This window comes from Pleurodeles waltl, chromosome 9, assembly GCF_031143425.1.
Source record: "Pleurodeles waltl isolate 20211129_DDA chromosome 9, aPleWal1.hap1.20221129, whole genome shotgun sequence".
NCBI lineage: Eukaryota > Metazoa > Chordata > Amphibia > Caudata > Salamandridae > Pleurodeles > Pleurodeles waltl.
In genome coordinates, this window is record NC_090448.1 from 76,760,715 (window position 1) to 76,773,529 (window position 12,815).

Below are 12,815 nucleotides of genomic sequence, written 5' to 3' on the forward strand. Positions count from 1 at the left end.
ATTGGTCCATATGGTGGCTGTTGCTTCAGTATTTCCGATCTGTAGTCCTTGTATTATTATGCTGTGTGTCCGGTGCCATTGGTTTACGTCTGCAGCTGATTGTGTGTATGGTGTGTGTGTGTCTGGTGTGTGTTGTGCGTGCATGTGTGTGTCACTCTCCTTTTAGTCCCTCCCTCCCTTGTGTGCTAGGCTGCTGTACTTACCGTCATCGTCTTCGTCGGTTTTGGTGTTCCAGGTGGAGCATGGTGTAGAAGAGCATCGGGAAGACTTGAAGTTCCGGTTCCAAGGTGGCGTTGATCTTCTCTGTGTCTCTGTTGGTGAGTCTTTGGTCTTCTGTGATGTGTTTCCGCCAGGCTTTTGATGGCATTGGTACCGCCCCAGAAATCGTGGCGGTTTGCAGTGTCATGATATGGTGAGAGGTACCTTGTCTTTCGTCTGGCTGTTGATGGCTACCGCCGTGGTGTGTGGTGTTAACGTCCTGGCGGATGGTGTGGTACATTGGCTGTCTATGGGAGTTATCACCGCCATGGTCTTAATTTGGCTATAATTACCGCCAGCCTGTTGGTCATATTACCGCCACTTTCACAATCACCGTCATTGTCATAATGACCAACTAAATGTACTATAAATACAATCCTGGAAAAAAGCGGCGTTAGTCAGGATGCATAGCACACCTCGAACGAACTGCAGCACTCAAAAATGAACTAACACACAAGCATGTTATAGTATCTTGTAACTCCCTAAGAAATTGGTACACTTGTATACAGTGTCTCAGATTTCTGATCTTCAGTAAGGAAACCAAGAATTGTTTGGCAAATCTTATTTAATAACCACAAAAAAGATAAAATACAGCATAGATTAGCCAGAACGGTCATTACAAGGACACGGTTGGAGGTCAAGGCTGTGCTGATGAGCTAAATGAAAGGACAGCAAATGATAACAATAATAATCCTAATAACAGGATTTCTAAAGTTACTTCAAAGAAGTGTCCCAGCGTTGCATAGTCAAAAAACCCCAGGACAGTTAACGTAAAACTAGACAGCAAACAGCCTATCTAAAAAGCCAAGTTTTCAGATGTTTCCAGAACACAGCCTCTGTCTCCAATTGCCTAAGACAGAGAGGAAAAGAGTTCCATAATTTGGGTGCCAAAAAACTGAAAGAGCTACAACCAACACAGACCTTCTTAACTCTGGTTAGTTGAGCAAACAAAGTCTCTGAAGACCTAAGACACCTCATAGGAGAATAAGGCTTGATAAGCAGGTACAAGAACCTCGCCCCTGTCTTCCTAAAGGCACGGTAGCAATAGCAGAGAGCCTTTAAGAAAAGACACTTCTTGATCGGGAGCCAGTGCAATTTACTCAGAGCTGTGCTCATAGATGCCAGCTTAGAAAGATTTAACAAACACCTGGCAACGAAATTCTGCACGTTCTGGAGTCTCGTCAGCTGACACTGAGATATTCCCAAGTATAGGATATTACAGAAACCCAGCTAGGAGATAACAAGTGCCTGAATCACTGTTTTTTGGCAGACTTAGGCAGAAAGCAAATGATGTTCTACTGGGATTTTAATGTCCTAAAACATTTGCCTGCCAAGGTTGTGTTTTGACTATCAAAAGGTAAGGTTTTTATCAAACCAAATGCTTAGGTTTTTGACTCTAGGCTTTGGTGTATGATGGGGGCCTAAGGTAGATGGCCACCAATCAGAAGACTAGATTGACGGCTGCTTGCCCAAAATAAGGATCTCAGTTTTGCCCACATTTAATTTTAGGCAACTGAGGTCCATCCATTGGGCTACTTCTGACAAACAGGCTCTCAGAGAAACCACCATGCTAACAGAATTCTGTGTTAAGGTGACAATCAACTGTGTATCATTGGCATGCAATATGATGTCAAACCTCCATCATCTAGGTCCAAAGGTTTAAACTATAGTAGTCTGTCATGGTCCATAGACAGCTTGAACCATGCTTCTGAACATGGAGCATTTCTGAGGGCCTCTGGGAAAGAGGAATAGATGGTGGCTACTTTATAAAGAAAAAACTTAGCAAGAGCATTACATCTGTCCTACGAAGGAGAAATAAGTGAAGAGACCAGTAGCGGCTTGTGGGGGTTCCTGATGGAGGGGTGGCACATGCGCATGGGGGTAAAACTGACCTCCGCTCCAGTGCCACGCCACCCCTCTGCTCCTCTGCTGCACGCAGCCACCGGCTCCTAGCCTGCCCTGCGGCCAATCCTGACACTGCTCAAAGCAGCATCAGCATTGGCTGGGAGCACCCAGTCAGGGCACTCCCAGGCAGACTGGGAGCCTGTGCAGGCTCTCTCCAGCCCAGCAACTAAGTTTCTGGGCTGGAGAGAGCCCTGTGCGCATGTGTGTTTGGCTGGCCTGATACGGCCGGCCAAACACACATGTGACCTGAAGGGAGTGCACAGTGCACTCCCCTCTGCTCGTCACCCCCAATGCCCCGCCCTCTTCACAAGGAAGGGATAATAAACACAGTTCATTATCCCTCCCTTGTGAAAGGATTTGCAGCGGTTGCTGCTGGCAGGGGGGGCGACGCTCCTCCGCCCTTATGGAGGAGCCGCCCCTGGAAGAGACTCTGTCCAACAAGGTTAAAGACTTTACATTAGAGAAGAATTCTCTGGAAGATTTTTGGGCCCGTCCAATTTTATTGGCCTAAAACTCCAGACTACCTGCCTGATGCGCCGATGATAAATCTGTACAGCTCAGCGATATATATCCTTGATGGATTCTGAAAAATCTTTATGCCAGATGCGCTCACAGCACTTACAAGTCTTTTTAAGTGTGGCTAGCTCCTCATTGAACCATTCCACAGTGGGCCTAGTTCTTCATGCTAACCTGTCAGCTACTGGAGCAATTGAATCCAGAGCCCCAGATATCCAATCTTCCACCCTTTGAGTTGGCTAACATAACACAATTTCCCCGTTTGGGCTGATTCATGGCCAAGGCACTGGTACAATTAGCCTTGGTAACCTTAGCCCATTTCCTAGATACAACCCTTAATCAAGGGCCGGAGTGTGACAAGGATTTGCCCATAGAGACCTGGAAGGGAATCCCCAAATGACCTGACCATGGGAGCAGCACAGGAGGATCAACAACCATTAGCCAACAACAGTATATATATGGATATAAATAAAGAAATATTTAACAGTATCAGTCCTGAACCGGAATAATAATGAACAATCCTATCTTCCTCCAACATTCCACAGCTAACTGTGTCATAGTTTGACTCTTGCTCTAGGCAAGACTGCTGAGAGATTACAGCACTTTTATTTGTAGGTGACTAGGCAAACACTACAACAAGTTGCAACTGCCGGCCCAACCCTCCCGGCTTACAAGCAGTACCTCACCAAAAACCCAAACAGTAAAAGGTGATTTGTGGCAGCCTTTATGCATGGACTCAAAAGTGTGACATTTCAGGGGAGTTGTGGTTAAACAGAGATTACCCTTTTCTCACATGAGCAACATGTCTGATTCTGATACACAGGCAATGAAGGAGGTGCAGTAAAATTTCAATAGGTTTTATTAACAAGACTGCAATCTATTGTAAAATGCATGGGCTGCAATGATTAGGATAATGAACAATGCAAGAAACAGAATGGTAAAAACAAGAGTCATGAATACAAAGACCCCACTATCTTGCAATAACATGTACTATGAAATAGGTGTGAATTGGCCCCTAATACACAAGCATGATGAACCTAATCTCTAACCTAAAGAGACCTAGGTGTGTTAAACCTAATCTGCCAGTACTATGTCCATGAGAACAGCACCCCCATCCTTCGTTACCTTGGAATAATGTCTCTAGATCAGACTTCGTGGGGACATAGATGGCATCGATGGAATCTGGTAGGAATCCCTCTGATAATCTTGTCTGTGTGAGATGTATCTATACAGATCTTGTAGGACCCCTGACGCAGGTATGTTCCCAAACAATAGATAAGAAGGCATGTTTGGGGTGGAAATTATATAAATTATTCCCTGAAAAGGTACATTATGTTACTGCTACACGAAAGTAGGAAAGTACATGATGTGAATACCTACGTATCTGAATTATCTATGATGCTGATAGTGACACGTTTACAGAGTGGCACTGATAATGTGAAACTAAATCATCTTCCTAACTATAAACATGGCAGCCATCTTGGAAGAAATAATTAAATAAATGTGCTAAAACAGACCACGCTAAGTAGGTTAATAGTCACTAGGTGACAGGGGCACAGGCCTGCAAGCCAAAAGCCTAAGCTAAATTCTAATTCTGATTCCCATTAAACTAAACAGGATCCACTACACCCTCCCCATTGCCGGTACACATATGACACCAGACTAATGATGCCAGAGAAAGTGAATGAAACTAAACTAAAATGCTCTGTACTAAAACAATCGAAAATCATATTAAAATATAACTAAAATCTAATAAAAAACTTGTTAAAAATAGCTACTACATACAAAGAGACATAGGCTCTCATTATGACATTGGTGGTAATAAACTTACCGTCACACGGACTACCGCCAATATACCGCTGCCACGGCGGATATCCGTTCATCATATTATGACACACACACACATCAATCCGTCACTATTCAGCCACATACACAAATCTGCCAGTCCAAAGGTCAGTGATAAACTAGCGGTATCCAAACCCACACCGTTATGCCAACGGAACAACGCCCACCACATTATGACCCACAAATCACCACGGGGTACATTCAATGGCGATAAACCGTCACACTCAAAATACACACACACATACAAAACAACACCACATTGGACAATTCAAACAACACTTTACGACTGCAAGCCGTTGGCACGAGACAGACACCAAGACCACAGACAAAACCAGAGCCACACACTACTTACACCCATACACCACTCACGCACCCCACATCACACACCCAACACATCACCCTACACACCCTCACCTACGCACCTCACACAACACCCATGGCACCACAAAGACACCCCCGATTCACAGAAGAGGAGCAAAGGGTCATGGTGGAGGAAATCATCAGGGTAGAGCCACAGCTATTTGGAGCACAGGTGCAGCAGATATCAATAGCTAGAAAGAAGGAGCTATGGCAGAGAATCGTGGACAGGGTCAACACCTGTGGGACAGCACCAAAGAACGAGGGATGACACCAGGAAGAGGTGAAACGACCTACAGGAGAAGGTACGTTCCATTGCAGCAAGACACCAGCTCGCTGTACGGAGGACTGGCGGTGGACCCCCACCTCCTCCCCCACAAGTAACAACATGGGAGGAGCAAGTCTTGGCAATCATGCATCCTGCGGGCATGGCCGGAGTAGGAGGAGGACTGGACTCTGGTAAGTCAACTCTCTACTACTACTACCCCCCTACCTGCATGCCATCCCATACCCCCACCCTCACTCCTATCACTCCACCACTTCCCACACACCCCATCATCACATCTCACTTATCCCAATGCCAAGCACTGCATGCCATACCAATTCATGGACACCATTTACATACCTGCAAGGACACCTATCACTAAAGCATGCACCCTAGAGAGAATCAGCTAACCCACCATATACCAACTTACACAAGTGAAAGCCGACAGGGCAAATACAACCAAAGAGGGCAATCCACAGATGCACAATATGTCAGACACAGAAGCAATAACACAGCATTTACATCCCCACAGGTAGCCCCACCAATGTCAGCGGAGAGGAGATGCCAGCAATATCCAGTCCCCCAACAGAAGAGGCCCATAGTGATGACAGCAACTCTGGTCTTCTAGATCTGGATGACCAACCTGGCCCATCAGGGACCTCTGGACAGCCGGTTACCCAGGCCCAGTCACAACGCACCACAGACCCTCCCCAATCAGGAAACACCACCACAGCACCCACCCAGCGTACCCACACCTCTGTCCCCAGGACACGTCAAACAGCAGTGTGTCCACCGCTATAGGGACCCCAGGGCACACCTCATACCCAAGACAATCAGGGACCTGGGGTCAGTGGCAGTGGGCACACGTTCAGGTGACAGAGGCACAGGCCAACAGGGAAACTGAGAGGAGTGCTGTGCGCCGAGGGAGGACAGGCCCAGGGAACTGACTCTCCAGGAAGCACTTGCAGAGATCCTGGGAGCATGTCAACATTCAGAGGACACGATGGGCCAGATCCTGGACAATGTGCAGGAGAACAGGCTGCAGGAGGGACAGTACCAGGGGATCAGGGAGGACTTGCAGGCCATTAACAACACCCTGATCTCCATTGCAGGTTTGCTGGCAGGCATAGCCAACATTATGAGGGAGGCAGTCTCACACCAGCGGGCCCCTGCCACTAGCCAGACATCTGAACAGCCTTGCACCTCCGCTGCAGCTAGTGGCCAGGAGGGCCCGCCACAGGACCAACAGGCCACCAGCACCCCAACCCCTGCAGAAGGAGAACCACCCCGCAAACATTCCCTGCAAACCAGACAGAAGCCAGAGGCACTTGCCAAGACCCCGCCAGGAAATGAGACTCTCCCGATTGTCACCCTTGTGTCCCACTCTGTCACCCTGTCCACCTTGAACTGCCATTGCTCCCCTTCCTATGTCACCTTGGACAATGCACCTGTGCTACAAATAGGCTGGAAGTATACCCTGGACGTTCCTCCATCATCACCCCATCCCATTGCACTTGCCCCTCCATACTTTAACACTTCAATAAACAACCTTGGAAAAAAAAGAATTTTGGAGTATGTCAAATTTTTAAAGTATGTATTCATTTCAACAGGTACAGACATTGCAATTCGACTGTACAGAAAATGAGCATAGGTGTATGACCTGTAGCTAGCTGCAGTGATCACACCAGGAGCATATGTGAGGTCACCAACATCTGTAAAATGAATTGCCAAAGGGTACAGTAAGTGGGAGGCAGTCGGGAACCGCCGTGTAACTCCTCATTGGGTAACATCGGGCCCTATGGGGTACAGTGGCCAATTGGATCTACGCCAGCGGTGACGGTATGCACCGCCGCGGACGTGACCACCATTTTCTATCATATTTCTCACTTGCTACCTGATCATCCACAGGAGAGGACCTACATTGCATCTGCTGCTATGACCTGTGTCTGGAACCTACCATGGCCTGTGTGACTAGGGAAAGGGCCCATGCCTTCACTTCGGCGGAGTTGGAGAGACTGCTGGATGGGGTCCTACCCCAGTACGAACTGCTGTATGGGCCTCCAGACCAACAGGTGAGTACACTGTGGGCACGATACATGTAGCATGAATGCATAGAGTTGTGTGTGTGAAGGTCTTGTGTAAGGGGGGTGGATGGAAGTCCTCTTGGGGGCGTACAGGCTATGTGCTGAGCTATGTGTGTGCCAATGGTGATGGGAACGGGTATGGTGGGACAAATGTGTAACAGGCTGGACTTGTTGTCCAATGGTTTTTCCCTGTGTGTATTGCCTCTGCAGGTCAGAGCCATCAAAAGAATGGTATATGGTGTGCCATCGCCAAGGACGTGCAGACCCTGGGGGTCTATGGCAGACAGAGCACCTATTGTCAGAAACAGTGGGAGGACCCGAGACGCTGGGCACGGAAGACGGCAGAGGCCCAGCTGGGGATGGCCTCCCAATGAGAAAGGGGTGTCCGTCGAACCCTGACACCCCCGATTGCCCGCATACTGGCGGTGGCATATCCTGAGCTGGATGGGTGCTTGAGGGCATCACAGCAGTGACAAGGGGGTGAGTACAGTGCCCATCATTACAACTTACACATGGTAGGGTGGTATCCAGGTGGGGGATGTGTGTCAGTGGGTGCCCCTAGGCCAGGCCTAACATTGCAGCATAGGTCCCCTGGTGGCTAGGGATCTGAGGGGATAATCATGCTACCTAGCTTGTAAGAATCCACTAACGGTCAGGGCTGCATGGGTCCCAGGTGTGCTGCATTTGGCAGTGTGTGCCCCTCCCCATGCCTTGGATGCTAAATTATTCTCTGGTAATACTATGGCATACTGCATAGGCCTGTTCCCTGTGTGTGAGGGTGCTGTGTATGCCAACGGTGGTGTTGGTGCAGCCATTGACCAAGTGTATCCTTTGTGTCTTCCTCCCCCCTTATTGTTTTGTCATCCTGTCCTTATCTGCATTAGCATCATCTGGTGGAGGAGCAGAGGCACCAGTGATGGAGGGAGCTGCATCCACAGGTCCCAGGAGGCAGAGTCCACCAACACTGAGGGCACCAGTGGGACGGAAGGCGAGGGGAGCACCACGGCAGAGACTGGAGGGGACCGTTCAGACACAGATACCTCCTCCGATGGAAGCTCCCTGGTGGTGGCGGACACCTCTGTGATCACCCCAGCTACAGGTACAGCCGCCACCCCCGTACCAGCACCGCCTTCCCAGCAGCCCCTCATCGAGTTGCCCATGCCCGCTCACCCAGGAGGGTGGGCATCTCCTTCACCCCAGGCACCTCAGGCCCTGCCCCAGTGAGCCCTGCTGCCCTGAGTGAGGAGGCTATTGACCTCCTGAGATCCATCTCTGTAGGGCAGTCAACCATTGTTAATGCCATCCAGGGGCTGGCAGCCCAGATGCATCAGACTAATGGATTCCTGGAGGGCATTCACATTGGATTGGCAGCCCAACAGAGATCATTCCAGGCTCTGGCCTCCTCTCTGATGGCAGCCATTGTCCCTGTTTCTACCTTTGCCCCTCCAACTTCCACTTCCCAGTCCCATTCTCCTCAACACCAACCCATCCCAAGCACACAACCAGATGAGCATGCACACAAGACAACACACAAGAGTGGTTCAGGCAAACACAAGCACCACACTTTATCCCACAGGCACTCACACAAACACCATCCAAATGCATACATACGAACATCCACTATTTACACTATCTCCCCCTCTGCCTCCTCCTCCACCTCCTTCCCAGTTCCGTCCACACTCACACCTGCATGCAATACATCATCACCCACTACCAGCATCACCACCAGACCAAGCAGAACACACACGTCACTGGCAGACACCTCCACAACAGCCATGCACACATCTCCTGTGTCCTTTCCAACTGTGTCTGTCCCCCCCAATAAGGTACACAAACGCAAGCACTCAGACACCCAATAGCCATCCACCTCACAACAGCATCCAGCCCATGCACCTGCACCCAAAATTAGCGGACAGACACCTCCAACAACCACTCCCTCTTCCTCCACTCCCAAACCTTCTCCCTTTTCCTGCCCCAGTGTCCCTAAAAAACTGTTCTTATCCACCATGTACGTCTTCCCTTCCTCTCCCCCCGTCCTGCATGTCTGGCCAGGGTGGGAAGAACCCAGCCAAACACCTCAGCCACCCAGTCATCACCACACCCACTCGTGGTGGAAAAGGACCCAGGGCACATGTCCTTAGGGTAAATGAGCCTGGCCAAGCTGCTGCCAAGAAGGGAAAGGAGCCTGCCCAAGCTGCTGCCAAGAAGGGAAAGGAGCTTGCCCAAGCTGCTGCCAAGAAGGGAAAGACTCGCCAGGATCAAGAGCACAGGGCACGTTGCCCCCTCCAGAACCAGTGGGGAAGACACCCACCTATCCCAGACTCCCCAGGATCAAGAGCACAGGGCACAATGCCCCCTCCAGAACCAGTGGGGAAGACACCCACCTACCCCAGACTCCCCAATATCAAGAGCACAGGGCACGATCCCCCCTCCAGAACTAGTGGGGAAGCCACCCACCTATCCCAGACTCACCAGGATTAAGAGCACAGGGCACAATGTCCCCTCCAGAACCAGTGGGTAGGACACCCACATAGCCAAGACTCATCTGTATCAAGATCACAGGGCATGAGGCCCCCTCCAGAACCAGTGACCGGGGGACCAAGCACAGGGCATGTTTCCCCCTCCAGAGCAAGTGGGCAAGTCACCCACCTGAGAGACTGTGGCCTTGCACTCCCCACGGACCACGCACAGGGCATGTTGCCCCCTCCAGAGCAAGTGGGCAAGTCACTTACCTGAGAGACTGTGGCCTTGAACTCCCCAGGACCAAGCATAGGGCATGTTGCCCCCTCCAGAACCAGTGGTGTTTTTCCATCTCCCGCCTGAGGTGCCCCCATCCCCGTTCCCCTGAGGTGCCTGCCTATTTATCAACAGATGCCCCTGCATTGTTCTCTCCGTGTTGAGGCAGGTGCCATGTTTGGCCTTGGACTTTGGCCTATGACCATGTGGACTACGTAGATTGTGGACTGGGCTGTGTCCCTTTTTGTGTACATATGTATATATCTCTTGTCTTGCCTCACCTATCTATCTTTATATGTTTCTCTCATTACATTCACTTTCTCAAAATCGTTTTGGCCTTGCATTATTCATCCGAGGTATGGGGTACAAATGTTTTGGTAATGCAGCTGGTTGTGTGTATGGTGTTGGGGGGATGTCACTCTCTTTTTCCTCCCTCCCTCCCTCCCTTGTGTGCTTGGTGGCTGTTCTCACCATTGTCGTCTTTGCTGGCGTTGATTTTCGTGTTGGAGCAACATGTAGAAAATCATGGGGAAGACATGAAGCTGGGGCTCCACTTCTGTGCAGTGTTTCCGCCAGGCTTTTGATGTCATTGGTACCGCCCTGGAAAAGGTAGCGGAATATTGTGTCTTAATATGGTGGATGGAACATTGACTTCCGTCTGGCTGTAGACGACTACCGCCATGGTGGCTGTTGTTTCTGCCCTGGCGGTTGGTGTGGTATATTGTCTGTCTATGGGAGATTACACCGCCATGGTCATAATTTGATGGTAATTACCGCCAGCCTGTTGGCGGTAGTACCACCACTTTAACACCAACCGCCAGGGTTGTAATGAGGGCTACAATGTTGATCATGACAAGGCCAAAGTTAAAGGCAATGTTGGCAAACTTGAAAACTTTAGAATAGGCCAGTGGTCAAATTTATTTAACAGTAGTCATGATCTTGAAGAATGTCTTCGAACCCATCAAAAAGAAAGGCATTCAGGAAAGAGGCCACATCGTCAGATGTTAGATCGATGACAGGACTGGCAGACAGATCCACGGAGCAGTAGTGCGCAGCAGTCTCAGGTGTGGGATCTCCCATGAAAGCAGCACCGTACAAAGTGCCCAAAGGAGCCAGCCAGTCCACCAAGGGCAGCTCGTAACTGGCCTTGTGAATAAGCCTCAGTCTCATTGGGCATGACCCTAAAAGAACCCTCATCGGGAACACCAGCAGTTCTTTGTCCACAGAGGCACCGGCAGAACAGCAAGGCACACAGAAAGTAGATGTTCGAAGATGCACCAGGTGCAATGAAAGACTGGTTGCACACACCATAGGACTGGTCAGAATGATAGTGACCAATCATGCTTCAATTCTTACAGTAACGGGGCACCAAAGAACTGTACCATGCAATTATGGCACAGATGGGCTGGTGGTAGTAGCTCCATCACTCCGTTTAGCTGGAAAGGCACAACCACTGCGTATCAGGAACAAAAGCAGCAGTATCCTGCCGATTAATGCCAAAGTCACAGGAAAGTCGCCATACACACTGGAAAACAGTGAATGGATGGCTGAAGGAATGACTCAGAAGACAGTCTGGAAGATGGACACAAATCCAGACCCGACAACCTTAAAGAAGTGAAGCATCCCTGTAGTGCTCAAAGCATTGAATAGTCTGGATACCAGCTCTCCAAAGTGCTTGGGTAAGTTGGTATTTAATAGGGATTGTATCTCGGCTGATGATCTTGCTATCTGGAGAGCATGCGTCTCCCTAGCCGATGTCAACACAACTTGTTTCTGGAACAGTAGCGTCTTTAGTCTTCTCAGCTTGTCATAATTTACATTATTAGTGTCAATATGAAGCCAAATTTCTGCCCCTCTTATCGCTTGTTTAGGGGGAAATAAAACATGTCGTTACGATCTTAAAGACTGAAATTGCGTAGGCAATTCCTGGTCGCATAACGCAACAGCTTTGTTCATTCAGGACCACATAACTTCCATTTGAAAATCCATGAAATCTGGACGAATCAAAGGGACGGGAGTACCCTTCAGAAAACAGGCCAAGTTCAAGAACCCCACATTGCAAAGGCCATGTAGGGGCACCTGTTTGCAAATCATTGAATGACTAACAGTAGTCTCACATTCGCTTCGGCTAAGAAAGACCTCTGTTTTGCCGTTCAGACAATTATATTCATAGGCCATCTCCCACTCTTCTTTAATGTAGCTATTGCCTAGCCACTTGTACCTGCCCACAGCAAGATATTTCAAGCATTTCGTAAAACAAAAAGTGGAAATGGGCAGATTTATAATGCCATGTACGAGCCGTACTGTTGATGGACTTTTTGCAACTGTGAAAGGCAATTTTTCTAGCTTTTCTATGTGAAGCATGGTGAAACTTGCTTCACTTTTAGCCATTGTCTGTATTTCCCTGGCTAAATTAAAAGCAACAAACAACTCACTACTGTTAATATACTTCCAGGGAACTCTGCCGTTTTACAGATTCTGTATTGTTCAACCTAACTGCATTATGGAACCCAGCTGACTTTGTCCATGGTGAAAAACGGTCATTACTCTGAATGATATCAATTGCAGATGACACTATGGCACGCATTATGACATTGGCGGTAAAAAAACACCTATAGCCGCGGTGACGGCTGCCAAAAGACCGTCGCCGCGGCTACCAGCCGTCTGCCGTATTATGACCACAGCTGGATTTCTGCCAGAAGGATGGCAGAAATCTGCCTGTGACCATGCCAGTGGATAGCGGTAAGCGGTAAGCACCACGCAAGTAGACCGCCACCAGCCGTATTATGGCCCATAATATGGCCTGCGGTGTTCTGCTGGCAGATGCTGCTGGTGGCTGCAGCGCCCCA